This window comes from Pipistrellus hanaki, assembly GCF_964339955.1.
Source record: "Pipistrellus hanaki genome assembly, chromosome: 14".
Classification (NCBI taxonomy): Eukaryota; Metazoa; Chordata; class Mammalia; order Chiroptera; family Vespertilionidae; genus Pipistrellus; species Pipistrellus hanaki.
The window spans coordinates 46,185,992-46,203,454 of NC_140516.1; the positions used below are offsets into that span (position 1 = coordinate 46,185,992).

The window sequence follows — 17,463 nt, forward strand, 5'->3', positions numbered from 1 at the left end:
TTCTGGATCGAGTCTAGGGTAGGGACCGGGGAATGCCATTAAATAATCGTTTTAATAATGGAAAGTAAAATAAAAGGTTCCCCGGTGATTCAGCTTCTCAGCCAGGTATCTGCTCAGCTCTTGGCCAACTTAAGTCCCTGCCATGCTTAGCTTGCCTGCCATATTCCAAAACCTCACTCCCAAACCCACACCCCACAGCTGCCTGGTTCGCCTCCTCTTTTCTTTGTCCATCGCTATGTTAGCCAGAAGGCAGAGGGCTTCGCAGGTGCATTACTACCTGCAGCTATGGCTCTGCAATCCAAAAGGGAAATGAGTTCACACAGGGCCAGTTGGGGATGCGGGGACGTGTGTGCTCAGCCAGTGGACTCTGGAGAGCCTCAGGCCTGGAGCGTTTCAGTGTTTCCTGGTCAACGCCAAAGGCTCATCCACCGGTAGATGGGAAAGTCATTGATTTTCCCGGAGATAATAACCCAAGTGTATTCGTTCAGTGAGTTTCAGAACCAAAGCCTTGTCTGATTTTATTTCTGTTTTGTTTTATTTTTCATTTGTTTGTTCTGAAAAGAAAAAGCTTGACTAAATAAAGCAAAATCTCAGTGTTGTATTGTTGAGTGGCTCCTGGGGTCAAGCTGGTTGTATCCCTCTATCAAACACATTGATACTGGGTGAAATGAGCACCTACTGTGTGCCATTTCCCATCATACACTTCATGGGACAATGTGACATTCATATCCCACAGGACAAACTGTGTGACTAGGAAACCACTCCTTTCCCCTCCAGGTTGTCTGTCTTTCGGAGGAACTACTGAATCCCGCTAAGTCGGTTGTTTTCTGATACGGTGCCTGCCTAGCAGCATAGGCATCACGAAGGGACTGGGAAATGCACACCTTCGGGCCCCACATGACCTACTGGCCCAGAATCTCTCAGGATGGGCTCGGGAATTGTGTGTGAGCAGTTCTCTAGGCACACAAAATCCGAGAACCACTGGCTTAGACTGGTTCCCAAGATGCTTGAGGGCCATAGTATGTGCCTTTGCTCTCTTGAAAATTCATAAAGATACTCGATACCAGCGTATTCGGGACCTGGAGGAACCCCACAGGAGAAAGCCCTGTTTAACTGGACGTATCCAGCCTTTCCTAAACATGTTGTTTCCTCATAGACCTTTTCTTTTGCAAAACACAAGTTGATATCCCAAGCAACTAGCAATGAATAACACACTTTGGGGAGAGTAAGGAGCAATCGTCATGGTCCTCAAGTGCTCAAGACCTTCACTTTGAACATGTAAATCAGAAACATCCAAAGCCCATCACCAATTCAGGAGCATCAAGAAAACTTGTTTTGAACATCATTCTGGAATCGACCCAGACTCACTCTCTGTTGCACAATGCCAAAGGACAGCCTGTGGGCATGGGCCCCACGTAGCCACGTCACACTGCAGCCTGGACCGATAGCCAACTACTGAACTGGTGAAGGCTACAAACTTCAGGGTTTCCATCTAGCAGAAATGACTCAGAATCATAGGATTGGGGAGTGTCTAAGGAGAAGGTTTCCAAGATGTTTAATCTTGCAAAATGTGCATGGAAAATATTTCAGGATGGGCTTCGCCAACTTGAACGATCCCAATCAATGAAATTACTTTGAATAGAGTCCTATTTCGGCTCCTTTTAAACCTAGCTCATTTTACATTTTCAAAGCGTTTCACGAGAACACTTTGTATTTATTTTACATATTTCATCCCCAAGTCTGGAGAATCTGCTGGAGGGATGATTGTCAGGAAAATTCCCCAATGCCGAGGTCCCCTCCCTCCAGGGGGACGGGACGTTTCCGAACAATAGCAGGCAAAGTGCTGAGCTCCAGTTGCCGGCTAACCATTGAAGACGGTATCAAAGCTAATCAGCATAGAGGGGAACCAGAGTGGACACCATCACTATGGGCTTCATGGTTCCATGAATTAATTTAAGGAAAATAAAAGGGAGAGCTATTTCTCCTTCTCTTTGTGGTGCCTAAAAACTTCACATTTCATCGGGAGATGCTGGCTAGCTCTTTTCATGCCCCGGCCACGCCTGAGAAGTGCCCCAAATTATTTTGCATTAGATGCTGGTTCCAGATTCCGCAGGGAACCCGAGATGCTAGGCACACTTAAAAGGTGGGCACAGGGAGAAAGTGAGAAGGGCCAGCTTTGAGTTCCCGTCTGCTTGGCAGGTGACTTTTCTCTTATCTTCAAATAAAGTTTATTATTTTCTCCCTGATGAGAGGAATGCATTTACCTTATAAAAATATAAGGTTGAAATGGAAATCCAAGAAGCAAAGAAACACTCATCATGCGAAGAGAGTCACTATTCACAATCTGGTGTGTTTCCCTCTAGTCTTTTTTCTACGCATTTCAAAAAACAGAATGAAGGCCACGTTGTGTGAACAACCAAGTTCCACATGCCCATGGTTTCTTTAAATCCCATAGAAATAAAGGAGACTGTGGTCCCTGGGGGGCAAGGACTAGGTTCTGTCTTTCTCATCACAGTGACGCTGGGACCTAGTGTGGGACCTGGCACACGGGAACATTATTGGACAAAGTAACACTGGGCAATATTTCATCGAGCAGACACACCAAAACTTGTATAGCCCTCCCACTCACATGGACATTCATGTCACCTCCATTTTTTTCCATTTTATAGGAAATGCTGCGGTTCTGTTATGCTTCTTTCCCCCAGATACCCTGACATTTTCTCTCAGCCTCTCCCCGGGTGCCTGAAGACCATCCCAGGATGGTTGGCTGGCTTCCTATGGCACCTGCCTGAGCATGTTCTCTGGTCATGAGATCATAGGCTGGACACACCAGTGTCAATGTCCTTGAACAACCCTCAACCAATGGGATGCGAATTCCAAAGTCCTTCCTTGTTCCTCAGGGGCAAGATGTGTCTATTATATTGTATATAGTCTGTCCGGTGATCCTTGCAGGGTTGAGCCTCAGCTTCCACAGTGTCCTATTGGCTTTCCTCTCTTTCCTGCTTGCCGCATTCCCCACTCCTTCACCATGCTTCCTGGCACCATCACCCTAAGAAACCGCTTGCCGACCCCCATCCTGTCTCAGGCTCTGCCTCTGGGAGACCTCAATTCAGTCATTAACTCTGGGTAGAGTCTGGGAAGTGGAATTACTAAGTCAAATCAGATGACTGCTTTAAGGATTCAGGGTGCCTATGGATGGGCAAGTGTCTTCCATGTAGGAGCTTTCAGAACTTTTACCAACCTTCGATTTTTTGTGAAGAAGTTGGAACACGAGCTGTTCATTTCAGAGGAAGGGGGAGGGAAGTCACGGCCCTCACCCGCTGGGTGGGTGAGCAGCTTTGTTTGAGTCTGCTCTTTGTTGTTCCCTTTTCTGTTTGCCTTGCTTCATATTCTTCTGTCCCTGGATGGAGGCCAGTAGCTACAGAATTTTCTCTTTTGTCTCTACAAATGGAAAGAGAGGGGCTGCTGAAGACAACAGAGGAAAGAGCTTGGGAGGAAGGGTGAGATGCTGCTTCGGAATATTTCAGCTGGGCTCTCTGGAACAATCCAAGTTTGGTCTTTTCAGGGGGAATGAAGAGAAACAGACTGTGCATAAGCAGGTTTTTATCGTTTTAAACCCATGTATGAGGATTGTGCATGGTTGTGTTCTGAAATAAACCTTCGCATCTGGGGGACTGTCATGGAGGCCCAGAGAATGTGGTTCTCCAGACAGAAATGGCATTTCTCACCAGCTTTGCTGCCAGGCCATGGCTCACGTGGAGACAGAACCAAAGCTTTCCCAAGACAAGAAACAAATCCCTCTTTTGCCCGAGGGTGACTGGCTACTCCAAGAAAGCGTGGTCAACCTTCCCTGGGTGGGCATTGAAGAGAAGAATCTGAGGAGCTTTAGTGCTCACCTTTGTGTCTAGGTGGGGAGCCTTTTCTATCCACTTTCTGCACCTTACATGTGGTGGAAATTTTTACAAACTAAATAGAAAAATGCCTTAGTCAATGACAGTTGAAAGGCCGTTATGAAATTACTAGTAGACATGTCTTCCCTCCAACCAGAAAATGTCAGATGCCTCTCAATTGTCCTAGGTCCATGTAGTTTTTTGTTTTTTGTGGTTTTTTTTTTTAAACACTCCCCCCCCCCCCCCCCCCCCGACACACACCCACACTCAGCTCCCTCTGGAGAATTCTAGCTACTCATGCATCTATTGAGGAAGGAATGAGAATCACAGGGCACCCACAAACGTGAAGCCGGTTGCCTGTAGGAGCAACTCTAGCATAGCTCCAAGTGTGGCTGATGTGGGGCACCTGGTATTATGGGGAAGGACCCCGTGTGGCAGAGACCACTGTGTGCTTACTAGACCAGACTTCCTTTTCCTTCTGGACACACAACTAGGCACACATCCCAGCCTCCCTGGCAGCCAGGGGAAACCATGGGATTGGCAGAGAGACGTGTGCATCAATCCCAGTTAGGCCTGGCTCCGAACTCCAGTACCCTTGCCCACACTTGGTCTTTTCACCATTTTTACAACAGGAAGTACAGGACTCCCAGGCTTCAGAGGAAGGGGAAAACCAAGATTATAGAAGCCTAGCTCCTGAGTGACACAGCTCAGGGGTGATTTGTGCAGGAGAACGGATGACCAGGGACATTAACATGGGCCATCACGTGGGTGAGAAATCATCCTTCCTCTGGTTAAGCTCTGGGCATTTGGGAGCTGTTTGTTACGGCAGTTAATCCACCCTGACGAATGCATCCTGCAGATGTTGGTTGTCTCCTGGCACATATGTTAGTTCACCTGGATGGCAGAGCCCATCATGCTGCTTGTTCTGCCAAACCCACCAAGGTTACTCACAATGAAGCATTCAATCACACAGCTGTGTGAGAGCGAGTAGAAAGCATGTGATCTACACATGCCATCCATGATCCATGGGGCACAGAAGCAGGAGTTCCCGCTCAACCGAGATGGGAGGATGACAGGCCACATGGCATGCAGAGAGCAGAGATGCACTGCTTGGGCAGACGGACAACCCACGGTGCACCCAGCTGAGCTTTGCCTGCCTGTGCCTGGTGTGGCACTTATGGAAGCATCCAGCTGGCATCCAAGTGCAGTCGGTCCCTCAGGTACCACATCACAATGCAAAGCAAGACTTCTTACAATCCTTTCTTCCCCGTCTCTCCGCGAGGTACTTCAAACATGCAGAGTGCCTGCTTCCCAAGCCTCTGTCTTCCCCTGTGAACTCATTCCCCTAAAGTCTCCCTCTGTTCCCACCTAGGCTGTCCCTCTCCCCTTCTCCGACGCCCCTCTCTTTTCAGAGCCACTTCTTTGTCCTGCTAACTCCACTTTCTGCTCTGTAATCAATGGAGCCGAGTTTTCGGCCATTCCTGGCTTCTGCATTTCCTGTTACAGCTCATAGGCTCAATGGATGAGTTGAGCAGAGACCCAGAAAGGCCCATAAACAAACAAATTCTGAGGGGTGGCCTTGGGGGAGTGGCTGTCAATATTCAGGAATTATTATTATTATTATTATTATTATTACTACTACAAACAGATCATCAGTTTCCCTGTTTATGAATTAGGGGACCTTGAGAAAATTCTTTAACATTCCCTCAGCCTCAGTTTCCTCCCCTGTGAAAAGGGGTTCACAGAGCCTCACAGTACCCTTGCCGGGAGTGAGTGGGGCCCAGTGTGTGGAGGTGGCACCGGCCGGTGGTGGTAAGTAAGCGGTGTTGTTCTCCTAGCCCTCCCTGAACATGCAGCCCCTTTACACTCGGGAAGGAGACTCAGAGGTGGGAATCCAGCCCACCGGCCCCAAAGAGGGTAAACTGAGGCCCCAGCAATCCACAGCACCGGCCTTGGTGCCAGTGGCTCTGGATCTCACTCCGGAGTTTCCTGGTCAACATTCAAGTGACCTTGAAGGAGGAGCTGCTTGCGTGCCTCCAGCCAAGTGCTCCCACCGTGGGGGGGCCCTCGCCCACCCTGTCCCCGGGCTGGGTGGCGAAGGTTAATGAATTGGTGTTTGTGAAGTGCTTTGAGATCCTCGGATGAAAGGCCCTATGAAGTCAAAAGCGTTGGGATGATTATTAAATTGCCTCGCCTGAGGTCAGACAGCGCGGGTCCAGGGAGCTGGGGAGGAAGGCACGCACTCTTTCTTCCATTCCCCTGCTGGAAGCGCACAGACGTAACCTGTTCTTGTTAGGACGGGCGTCCCTCTGTGGGTGGATGTCCTCGGGCCTTCGCAGCCTGTCTCCTTTATTCCGCACCCTGATCAGGACCAGCTCCCTGCAAGTGGGGGTGGGGCTGGCTTGTGGGGCTTTTTTAAAAAACTCAGGGAAGCTGCAGTGTGAGGGACAGAGAATCACTACTGACCCCCAGACCGCTCTTGAGAAAGAAGGGACAGCGTCCCCTGTGCCAACGGGACACACAAACTCCAGAAGGCCTCTTCCCCTGCCAAATCAGGGGCATGTATGCCCCTCCACCAGCAATTTTTATACTCTGTTCTCTTCTCCCTTTTTCCGCCTTTTTCCACTCAACCGGCCTAACATCGACTGTTGCAAATAATCTGCTTTACGACCACCTCCTCCATACTTTTGTCTCCCCCTCCCCCTCACTGGGGTGATTGCATAGCCACCTCATTGCGATTCCGACACCTGTCACTTTTGGATGTCAGCGTGGCTGTCGCCACACTGATTAGTTAAGATGAAGAAGAGGAAAAAAATACGGTGCTGTATAAATAAAAAATCAGAGACTGCCACGGTGTGTGAGAAGGGCCACCGTCCCGTGCCTTCTTCCTTGTGACGGGGGTGTCCCAGCTGAGGGGAAAGCTTAGGATGTCTTGTTTTTAGTGATTAAGCGGTTAATGATTTAATGAACTTGAAAAAAAAAAATCTCATTTGTTGCTTCCCTTGGACTTGGAGAAAACCTCAAAGAGCTGCTTTTCTGTGTACCTCCGTCCAATATTGCTACCTGCTGGGATGCGAACACAGCCTCTAAATAAATTGCCAGTGGCCCTAGGCGGGTGGAAGGGGCTCCCTTTGATCCTGCCCGAGCGGATGAAGTCAAATGTTCAATCAATCAATCATGTTCATAACTCGCAGCTACAATCGGGCTGACAACAGCTTATTATTTATTTTTAAAATCACATATTTCATTATTGCAAAACACACAGGCTCTCGCGAGGGGGAAAAAGACTAAATTATTGATGAGCCGTACAGATGACGGAGTGTGTTGCTCCTGACATGCTTGTCACTAACTATTGTCAGGAAGAACTGTCTAGGGTGGAGAGCGGGGAAAGTTGGCCAGGCGTGCGTGGTGTGCCACCACGGAGAGGGGGAGAGGGGACTGTAATGGGCTCTCGGTGTCCCTCGCTCGCTTAGTGAATCCTTGCAGGGAAAAGGCTGCTGAAGGGAGGACGGATTTCTACAGTAAAGCAGGACTTGAGGTGTCCCCGGTTTGATTGCTACAGAGAGAGCAGCAGATTTGGTTCTCAAAATAGCTGCGGAATGAATTTTTGCTGGTGTCTGTGCGTCCCCAGGAATCACCATCTCGCTCCAGAATTCCCACATGACTCGGAATCGTGTGTCCGGGACTGGGAGGGGGATTGGGAAGGAGGGGGGTGGGATGTGCAAACACAGCCTGAAGAAGGAAGCTTTCTTTGGGTTCCAAGAATGGGAGGAAGCCAAAACCGGTTTGGCTCAGTGGATAGAGCGTCGGCCTGTAGACTGAAAGGTCCCAGGTTCGATTCCCATCAAGCGCATATACCTTGGTTGCAGGCACATACCCAGTAGGGAGTGTGCAGGAGGCAGCTGATAGATGATTCCCTCTCATCGATGTTTCTAACTCTCTGTCCCTCTCTCTTCCTCTCTGTAAAAAGTCAATAAAAAAATGGGAGGAAGGGGGTGCTCTCCCCACTGTACCTCTACCCCACCCCCATTCTCCTCCCCAAGCTGCCTCGGCAATTGAACTCCGCTGATGGGCTTAGGAGGAGGATGAGCGGGGAGGAAAATGCTGACCCTCCTTTTTGTCTGCGTCTTTCGTTTCTGTTTTCTGGGTCACTCGCCATGAGCCCTGGTGACTTGTAGAGTCTCCACTGACCCCTGGCCTGGAGGTGACTCCACAATCAGGAGCGTTGGCCCTGGATCCACTGGAAGGGAGAGCTCCCTGGACTGAGGGACGGGAAGAGGTTTTATGAAGGAAACATACAGGTCAAATCCTATTAGAACAAATACTATGACATTTGGACCAAAACAGCTGTTAGACTAAAAGGTCTTCTACCTTCCCCTCCCATTCAGTACCCTCCATCAGTAATTAAGATGCAAGTTCCTTTGGAGGGACAGTTGAGATCTGAAATTACTTGCTCATTCCAAGATGGTGTCCCAGTGGCTGGGATAGGGATAGACAATAGGACATGTGTGCCCTGGAATCAAAGATTTCTCAAGGCAGAGGGAGCCTTCCAGATCAATCCATCGAACCTATCTCCTCCCTATTTCATATATATATATATATATATATATATATATATATATACACACACACACACACACACACACACACATATATATAAAAGCCTAAGCAACCGAATGACTAGATGACCAAACAACTGGCTAACACTTTGGTATGATGTGCACTGACCACCAGGGGTCAGATGATCAATGAAGGAGCTGCCCACTGGTTGTCAGTGTGCTCCCACAGGGGGAGTGCTGCTCAGCTGACCAACGAGTGCCAGACTGGACACGAGCCTGCGGCAGGCAAAGCAGGGACAGAATGAGGGGGAATGGCAGGCGGCATTGGACTGCCAGTTTTGGCCCAATCCCTGAAGGCCAGCAAGGATTGGGCCGAAACTGGTGATCCAACATCCCCCAAGGGGTCCCGAATTGCAAGAGGGCATGAGCCAGGCTGAGGGACCCCACCGGTGCACAAATCCGTGCACTGGGCCTCTAGTAGATGATAAAACTGAGAGTCTGAGACCTTGGAATCAGATAGCCAGTTAGATGGGGGGCCGCCCCCAGGCTTCCAACTTTTTGCCTGAGTAACCCAGACACTATTAATAGAACTTGAGTCAGAAGAGAGATATCTCAACTCCCAGTCAAGTGCTCAATCATTCTGCTGCCTTCTGATGTAACATCCCAATCTGTGTTCCTTTGGCTTTACCGCCATAATCCCATTTAGGACACAAACAACCAGAAAGCTCACTTAATCGCACGTTTCTTCACAATGCTGACTCCTGACAATGCGTGGGCAACGCTACACAGGAATAGAGTTTGGAAGTAACTTCTGGATCCATCAGAACATTGGATCAGTCTTCCCAGGAGTCAGACAGAGATCTCTCCTCCAGCTTTGGACTGCCGTTTCCTTTGTAGGTCCCCGTCGGCTGGCATGGCCCTCTCTGGGGCACAAGTCCTGTCCCTGACTGGAGGAGTGGTCCACGTGTGCTTCAAGTCAAATTCTAACTCAAAATTCTATATAAACCCTATTCAGTGGCATTTCCCCGTGTTATTTTTTGAACATTTTGCAGCCTCGGTTGGCACATATGACTAAACCATTCCTTATCACCTTCATGGTACAGTAGAAATAACTTTTCATTAGGAACAAGGAAACTTGGCCTTGCTGAACTTGGGTGAGTCATGGAATGCCTCTTCACCTCAGTTTTCTCACCTGTAAAATGGGCATATGTATTCCCTGTCTACCCACCCAGCTGAAACACTATGCCATAAAGAACTAAATCCATCACATACGTTAGAGGGAAGGGGCAGGACGCTTCAAGTGCACCACAGGTAGACAGGGGGAGTAGCATTTGGTGATGGGCATGTACTATACATGAGGGAGCTGGCTGCAAATACAAGATTGCGTCCTAATTACCTTCAGATGCTGGCCTATGCACATATGCCCATTTTGCTTCTTGGGGAGGGGGAAGGGGGAAGAGATGGGGTGGGATTCATTAACGTCCTGGCTCTTTTGCAGCAGTTTCGAGGAAAATCTTTAGGAGGAAGAAGAACAGCTGTTTTTCTGCACGCAGCGGTGGGAGAGAGATGGAGAAGAGCCCTCCCCTTCCCTTTTATTCCACCCATTTCTCTTCTGGGCTGTGAGGGACATTCGTCCACTAACAGCACATGCAGCTCCCCTTGGACAAAGTCCATAGACATTGCAGTCATCTCTGGTGTGTGGCCTTTCTACGTCTGGGCACAGGTTTGCTGTAAGTTGCCCCCACACAGGAGGGCTGCCTGCATGGCGTTGGATGTCAGATGCCAGGCAGATGGCTTTTTTCCCTGGCAAGATAAGCCTACATTAAGTATGATTTCATGATAGTCTCTCTCCCAGCCCCAGTCCCCGTGGGGGACTTCTGTGATTGGTCAGTTGTATGATAATAATGGGCATTAATTATACCCAGAAGCTAAGGACTAGCAGGCCTAACTTACCAAGCCCTGGGTGATAAGAGAGTGGGTAAACACAAAGGTTAAAAACAACTTCATCCTTCCTAAAGGACAAAGGAATTACTTCTTGAAAAATGAGCGATTTTAGGAAAACTGTTAAACAGAGAAACAGAAAAACAAAACACAGAGATGCTTCCAGCTTTTCACCATTTAGGGGAGCACAGCAAATATGGATTAACCCTGTGTGGACCGATGGATGCTGGGAACACTTGGATTTCACAGACACTCCCTAAACAAAGGAAATTCTCATAATTAAATGCATATTTAAGCCAAGAAAGAGCTGGCCAACCTTCACCCTGATACAAACACCCTTTACAAGGCTTCCTCTCTGTTGTTGTTGTTTTTAAAAATATTTTTTAAAAATTTTAAATAGCCAAACCAGTTTGGCTCAGTGGATAGAGTATCAGCTTGCGACTGAAAGGTCCCAGGTTCGATTCCGGTCAAGGGCATGTACCTTGGTTGCAGGCATATCCCCAGTGGGGGGTGTGCAGGAGGCAGCTGACCAATGTTTCCCTCTCATCAATATTTTGGGCAGAAAAGAATCTTGGTTGGTAGGTCCCCTCCCCGCCTTTCAATATTTTTTGACAGATTACCCCACTGCTTTATGGTTTCTGAAAAGGAATCATAATCAGCTGTTAATTTTATTGAGACTCACTTGTACTAGTACATGGCAAATTACTTCTCTCTTGGTTTTTAAGATCTTCTTCATCTTAGTTATACAGTTTGATTATACTTTATTTCTGAGTGAATCTCTTTGAATTTATCCTTTTTGAAGTTTGTTGGGCCTCTAGGGTGTGTAGATTAATGCTTTCATCGAAATTGGGAAATTCTAGTCATTATTTTTGCAAATAATTCTTCCCTTTCTCTTCCTTCTTACCTGGAACTCCAATTATGCATATGTTGGTATTCTTGATGGTGTCCTATCATTTTAGGTTGTTAATGTTCCTTCATTCTGTTTTTCTTCTGCACCTCAGACTAGATAATCCCAATTAATTCAATTTCAAATTTTCCAGTTCTTTCTTATGTCTGCTCAAATATGCTATTGAGCCCAGCTAGTATATATTTTATTTTTGTAACTTTCAATTCCAGAGTTCCCATTTGTTTTGTTTTTAAAAATAATTTATATATACTAGTATCTATATGTTGTATTCTCTACTTAGTGGTACATTGTGCCCACGGTTTCTTTTAATTCTTTGAACATATTTAAAATAGTTGATATAAAGTCTTAGTCTACCAAGTCCAACATCAAGGCTTGTGTAGGAACAGTTGGTATTGATTGCTTATCTTCCTGCGAACAGGCCATCCATTTTTGTTTCTTTGCATACTTTGTAATTTTTTTGTTGAAAACTGGACATTTTGATTATTATAATTTAGCCATTCTGGAAATTAAATTCTCCTCCTCCCCAGGGTATATAGATGCTGTATGTTGTAGTAGTTGTTTGTTTATTTAATAACTTTTCTGAACTAATTTTGCTAAGCCTGCATCTTCCATTATTTATAAGCTCTGAAATCTCTGCTCCATTCGCCTGGTGATCAGGTAGACATCAGACAGGGATGCAACATCAACACTCCCAGTCTTTGCGACTGTGCCCCGATGTGTGCTGGGAAATTCTTTCCACACCCCACCAAGCAGTTGACAACTCTGCCTTGCCCTTTATTCTTGAAGGTTAGTCAGAGAGCAGAGCTTAGGGATGCCTCCTTTCTTTCCTGAGTGTACAACCAGCCCTGGGCATGCATATGGCTTTCGAGATTTTCAAGAAAATGTCAGAGTTTTCTAAAAGCATCCAATTCCCCAGCTTTTCCTCCCAAACTTACTGCTTAATAGTTGTTTGCCCAATTGTTATCTATTGTCCAAGCATCAGGGCTAGCATATTTGCCCTTAAATGTCTTCGACAAGTGCCCCCCAGGATAACCATCTCAGCACCAGGAGAGTTTTGAGATAAAGGCAATCCCTTTGAACTGCTCCTTCCCTTCCCTTCCCTTCCCTTCCCTTCCCTTCCCTTCCCTTCCCTTCCCTTCCCTTCCCTTCCCTTCCCTTCCAGAGAGTTTTGAGATAAAGGCAATCCCTTTGAACTGCTCCTTCCCTTGCCTTCCCTTCCCTTCCCTTTCCTTCCCTTCCCTTCCCTTCCCTTCCCTTCCCTTCCCTTCCCTTCCCTTCCCTTCCCTTCCCTTCCCTTCCCTTCCCTTCCCTTCCCTTCCCTTTCCTTCCTTCCTTCCTTCCTTCCTTCCTTCCTTCCTTCCTTCCTTCCTTCCTTCCTTTCCTTTCCTTTCCTTTCCTTTCTTTTGTCCACAAATATAAGATGTGCCAGCCCTGACTACGTGCTAAATATAAAACACTAACCCCACCCCCACCCCAGCCACACACACACACACACACACACACAAACACCAAACAATCAGACTTTGTTTCTGATCTCATTGAATTTACAACCCAGTGGTTGAGTCAGAAATGAAAAGGACAATCACAAATGATTAATTACCATTTAACCGAACCGAAGTAACAACAGAAGCTTGTGACCTAACCTCAGAGGTCATGAATTGCAGCCCCAAAGAAAGGACATTTAACTTGGGATGAAAAGAAGGGAATAAGAGTAATAATACAGAAGAAGTAAAGGAAGTATTCAGGAGGAAGGGTCAGGGGTGTGCAAAGGCCCTGAGGCTGGACGATATCCAAAGGAGGGGACCATAAAGCAAGATAGTGTGCCGGGCATGAGACAGAGAACAGGTGATGGTACCAGATGAGCCTGGAAATGGAGTGGAGCAGGGAACATATCACCCAGGGTCTTGTAGTTCAGATTTGGACCTTATTCTAAAAGCAGTGAAAGCTGACATCATCATAAAACCAGTGCAGAGAGGGTGTTCACACTTACTCTCTGAGACTCAAATGTGTCCCTTCTAACTAATATCAACCTGATCCTGCACCCTCAGCACAAAGAAATCATACAACTCGAATTTGACATTCTTGACATCTCGGTTGCTTCCAATTGAAAGCAATGTAAAATGAATTCCTTGGGATAAAGTTTGTTTATTTCAGAATGTGATCTCAATTCATTCTGCATTTTCCTCACTCCTTCTTCAGTCCTCTCCCCTGAGCAGCCTTGCAATACAGTGTTGTTTGTTTGTTTGTTTGTTTGTTGGGGGGAGGGGAGGGAGAAGGTGGATTCCCTTCTAACCTGACATTGTGGGGAACTGTGTACTGTGGGCTTCTCCTTCTTGGGCCAACCCTGGGTCCTTACCAAGCTTTTCAGAGATGGGTCCCAACCCTTAGTCCCTGGTGCCTGGTACCTGCTGGGATGCGGCTGCCTCCCCTCCCCCATTTCTACACGGTCCACAACCACTCCCTGCCAAAATGCCCAAGTCCTCACCTTGGTAGCTTCCTTCTCTTCCTCTTCCTCTTCCTCTTCCTCTTCCTCTTCCTCTTCCCCTTCCCTTCCCTTCTCTGGCTGTGTAACCATGTGATAAGCATACCTTTTCAGATGCAAGATGACCTGTGTGCTTTTTAAATAGTTTGGATGGTTTACTTGGATGCTCCTCATTCTCTAGCCAATGCCTGGTTCACCACTCAGTCTCCAGTTTCCCCAGGAATTTCCCAGTTTTCACACTAAAATTTCTGAACCTGCCTAGCTGGCATGGCTCAGTAGTTGAGCATCGACTTATGAACCAGGAGGTCACGGTTCAATTTCCAGTCAGGGTACATACCCTGGTTGCCAGCTCAATCCCCGTGAGGGGCGTGTAGGAGGCAGCTGATCAATGATTCTTATCATTGATGCTTCTATTTCTCTCTCCCTTTCCCTTCCTCTCTGAAGTCAATAAACACACACACACACACACACACACACGTTTAAAAAAATTCTGAGCCCGGGACATCCTTCAATCTCAGACAAGTAGAGTCGATTAGTAACCCTACACCCATTCCTCCTCGTGGCCTATGGCCGTAGCTAGAAGTCAGGGACCAAAGATATTAGTACAGTGGTCGGCAAACTCATTAGTCAACAGAGCAGCAAACCAATCAATTTGCCAATTATTGTACTAGTAGAAACACAGAAAGGACCCTGCATTGAACAGATAAGGAAGTACAGTAGCCCAACCCCTAGACTGCCACCGGCTCCCACGCACTTCTCCCACCACGGTGGTGAGAACACAAGTCATCAAGGAAGAGGTCACTGGCTGCAGAAATGACTCTGACGACAGGAATAGAACACACGCATTAAAGTGTGGGGACAAAGCAGCAAAGCCTTTATGCCGAATTCGGAAGAGAAACAAGAATCTTAGGTCATGTATCTACATTTATGCAAACCCCATCTAATTCTTATTTATTTGGTTAACACTCGGAGCAGGAGGGGAAAAAAAAGTCACATGTTATAGTTTCGGCATCAAAAACACATGTAGAGCAGCTTTGGCTGCCCCCTTGATGGAAACTGCCCTTCGGAAGGGGCGAGGAAGGTGCCTTTGCATTGCTGAGCGCTCACGTTCTGGCCTTTGCTGGTCCAGGGCAGATGTGAATGGATTTCTGCACTTCGTAGCCCACAGGGCGCGTGCAACTGAAGGCGGCTGGGAGGAAGAGCACAGAGTACAGAGTGCTCTCTGGACATGGACTTATTTTCAGCCCAATCTAGGGGCCTTCTGGGGTGGATGCCTCGATTCACAGAGAACCCCAATTTGGAGGTTCAGGGAGATCCCAAAGTATCTCCCCCAGGGAAAAGTCCCTCTTCAAAGCAATGCCCGGCTGCCTCTTCTGTCTGGGGGATGCTCCTGAGGGGAGAGGGATATGGACAGAGGGCAACCTACTTGAAGCCGTGTCCCAATGGTCAGCAAATTGCAGCTCGCGAGCCACATGTGGCTCACGGGCCGTGGTTTGCCGCTCTGCTGACTAATGAGTTAGCTGACCACTGCCGTGTCCTATGCCAAGTGCTTTGCATGTGTCCTGTCCTCTCGTTTGATTTGCAGAAGGGTCTGTCCAGGAAGGTCTTGCAGGTCCTCAGGCCTTTGTGCTAGAATGCTCGGGGCTGATGTGTTTCAAACTCACGCCTCCCCGAGCCCAGATTTTAATAAAGGACCACATGGGCATCGACCCGAGAGTACATACACCTCTTGGAGGATCTGTGGGAGCAGCCTTCAGTGACACACTGAGCCTTTCCACATTCGGGGAGACAAATAAAAGCTATGCATCGCTTCACACCAAACAGGTCAGACTGCCCACTGAGTGAGTCTAAGCGCCAAGCATCTGGGTCCACGCTTGATCCTGTGGGACCAAGTTCAGCCAGTCCTGGTGTTGCCCGGCCTTCAGCCCCCGGCCCCCCACCTGCGGCCAGCCTCCTCTCTGGGCCCAGGCCTGGGAGCTGTGGCTGAGTCCCTAGGCCCCGCTGGGTTCCTCAGCTGCGTGGGCCCTTACATCCACCCTCCCTTCGTTGAACCCTGGTTCTCTCTCCTCATCTCTTCAAGAAGGAAGACCACGATCTGGATGTGTCTTTGTCTGACTGTTCGTAGCATCTTAGCAAGGAGCCATAGTTTGAACAGAAGCATTTTTTAAAAGAACATATTTTCAGAGAGTGATGCAGAAAACAATGGTGCCTCCTATAAATGGAGAGAGGCCACGCCACGAAGCTACATGCATCAGGGTTTCAATCCGGGCTCCCACCGCTTTCTGACTAGCTGATTAGTTCCTCAGACTCTCTGAACCTCGGTGTCTTCGGGAATAATAATGACCCCCACCTGAAAATACTGTCATGTATACAGAAAATGCCTGAAGTGGGGGAAGGGGTTGCTCAGTCAATTGAAGTTTCTTGATGATGATGATGATGATGATGATGATGGACAGACACAGGACCTTTCATGGCATCACACCTTTTACACTCCGCCCCTGGGGCCCTGCCACATTGTCCACTTGGCTCCCCAGTTGCTGGGCTGCTGACAGCTGACATGTCCAGTCACTGCCCCTGTGATGCTCAAGCAAGCTGGGTCCACAGCCCAGGCCCTCCCCTGGGATTCCCATTCATAGACAGTTCCCTCTGCTGCTTCTCATCACAAGCCTGGGAGGAAGGGACCATGATGCCCATTTCCAAGATGAGGAAATAGAGGCTCAGAGAGGTTTAACGTCAGGTCCAAGCTCACACAGCCAGGATGTGGACATAGTCTAGGTTTGAACTCAGGGATGACAATGACCTGGTGACCTCCTGCCCTGCCTTATAGCCAGAGGTTAGACCAACTGCCCTGGGAACGACTGTTTGCCACTGAACCTGACAAAGCCTGAAGCAGGAGAAAGCCCAGCTGCTCAGGGACCTCCGCCTGTTTTCAGAATTAAGAGCTGTATCCTAGGCCCATCCCCAGCCCACAATGGCTCAGAGCGCCTCCGAAGCGCCCCACCCAAGCACTGATCCTTTGGGCTTGTTCCAGAGGAAGCTTAGTGATGCCCTTGCTGGGAGCTCCCACAAATCTGCTCAGGAAGAATATGACCACAAGAACTTTCTAGAAAATATGGCTTCCACTGCTCTCCATTAGCTCCATTCCAGTGGATGGTTATAACCTGACCAAGGAAGAGGAAAGAATTTCAGGAATCCTCAACTGAAGATAGCCATAAAATTCCAGCCTCCAGCAAGCCGTAAAAAAATTCCCTTCCACCCCAGTTACTCTTCTTCTGCTGCTCCCTTTGCCCAGAATGTTCCCACTCTATCTAGTGAGCTCTCAGACCTTCTTCAAAGCCCAGCTCCAATGTCACCTCCTCTGAGATGCCATCCCAGATTTACCCAGGAATATGGCCCGTGCCCCCTCAGAGGTTGCGGATACCTTTTAGAGAACTGTTCCTGGGGTTGTCAGTTTACTTATCCGTCATCCTCAGCAGACGGCACGGTGCTCAGTATAACAGTAGGTGCTCAATAAATGCAGATGCCTCAAATATATTCATGAATAAAAACCTGTTTAGCTCAGTTTATGCTGAAAATTGCAAGAAAGCCATAGATTAGGTCTTTGCACCAGCCTGTTCTGGTACATTTCACTTGAAGATTTATGACAGCGGCCGTAATAAAAGAAACACTTGCTGCCAAAGCCTC

The 17,463-nt window shown here is 48.0% G+C and overlaps 1 long non-coding RNA gene across 10 annotated transcripts in view; it reads right to left on the bottom strand.

Moving 5' to 3' along the window:
• The window catches only part of LOC311632302, a 105,417-nt gene that overhangs the window by 73,342 nt on the left and 14,612 nt on the right, over window positions 1-17,463 (bottom strand). Inside the window, exon 1 of one of the 10 annotated variants that reach the window (XR_014796765.1) lies at window positions 3,242-3,419. The exons of the other annotated variants lie outside the window; for them this stretch is intronic. This is a non-coding gene — a long non-coding RNA (uncharacterized lncRNA). Of the gene's footprint in view, window positions 1-3,241; window positions 3,420-17,463 lie in introns of those variants that run through there. 10 annotated transcript variants of the gene reach the window in all.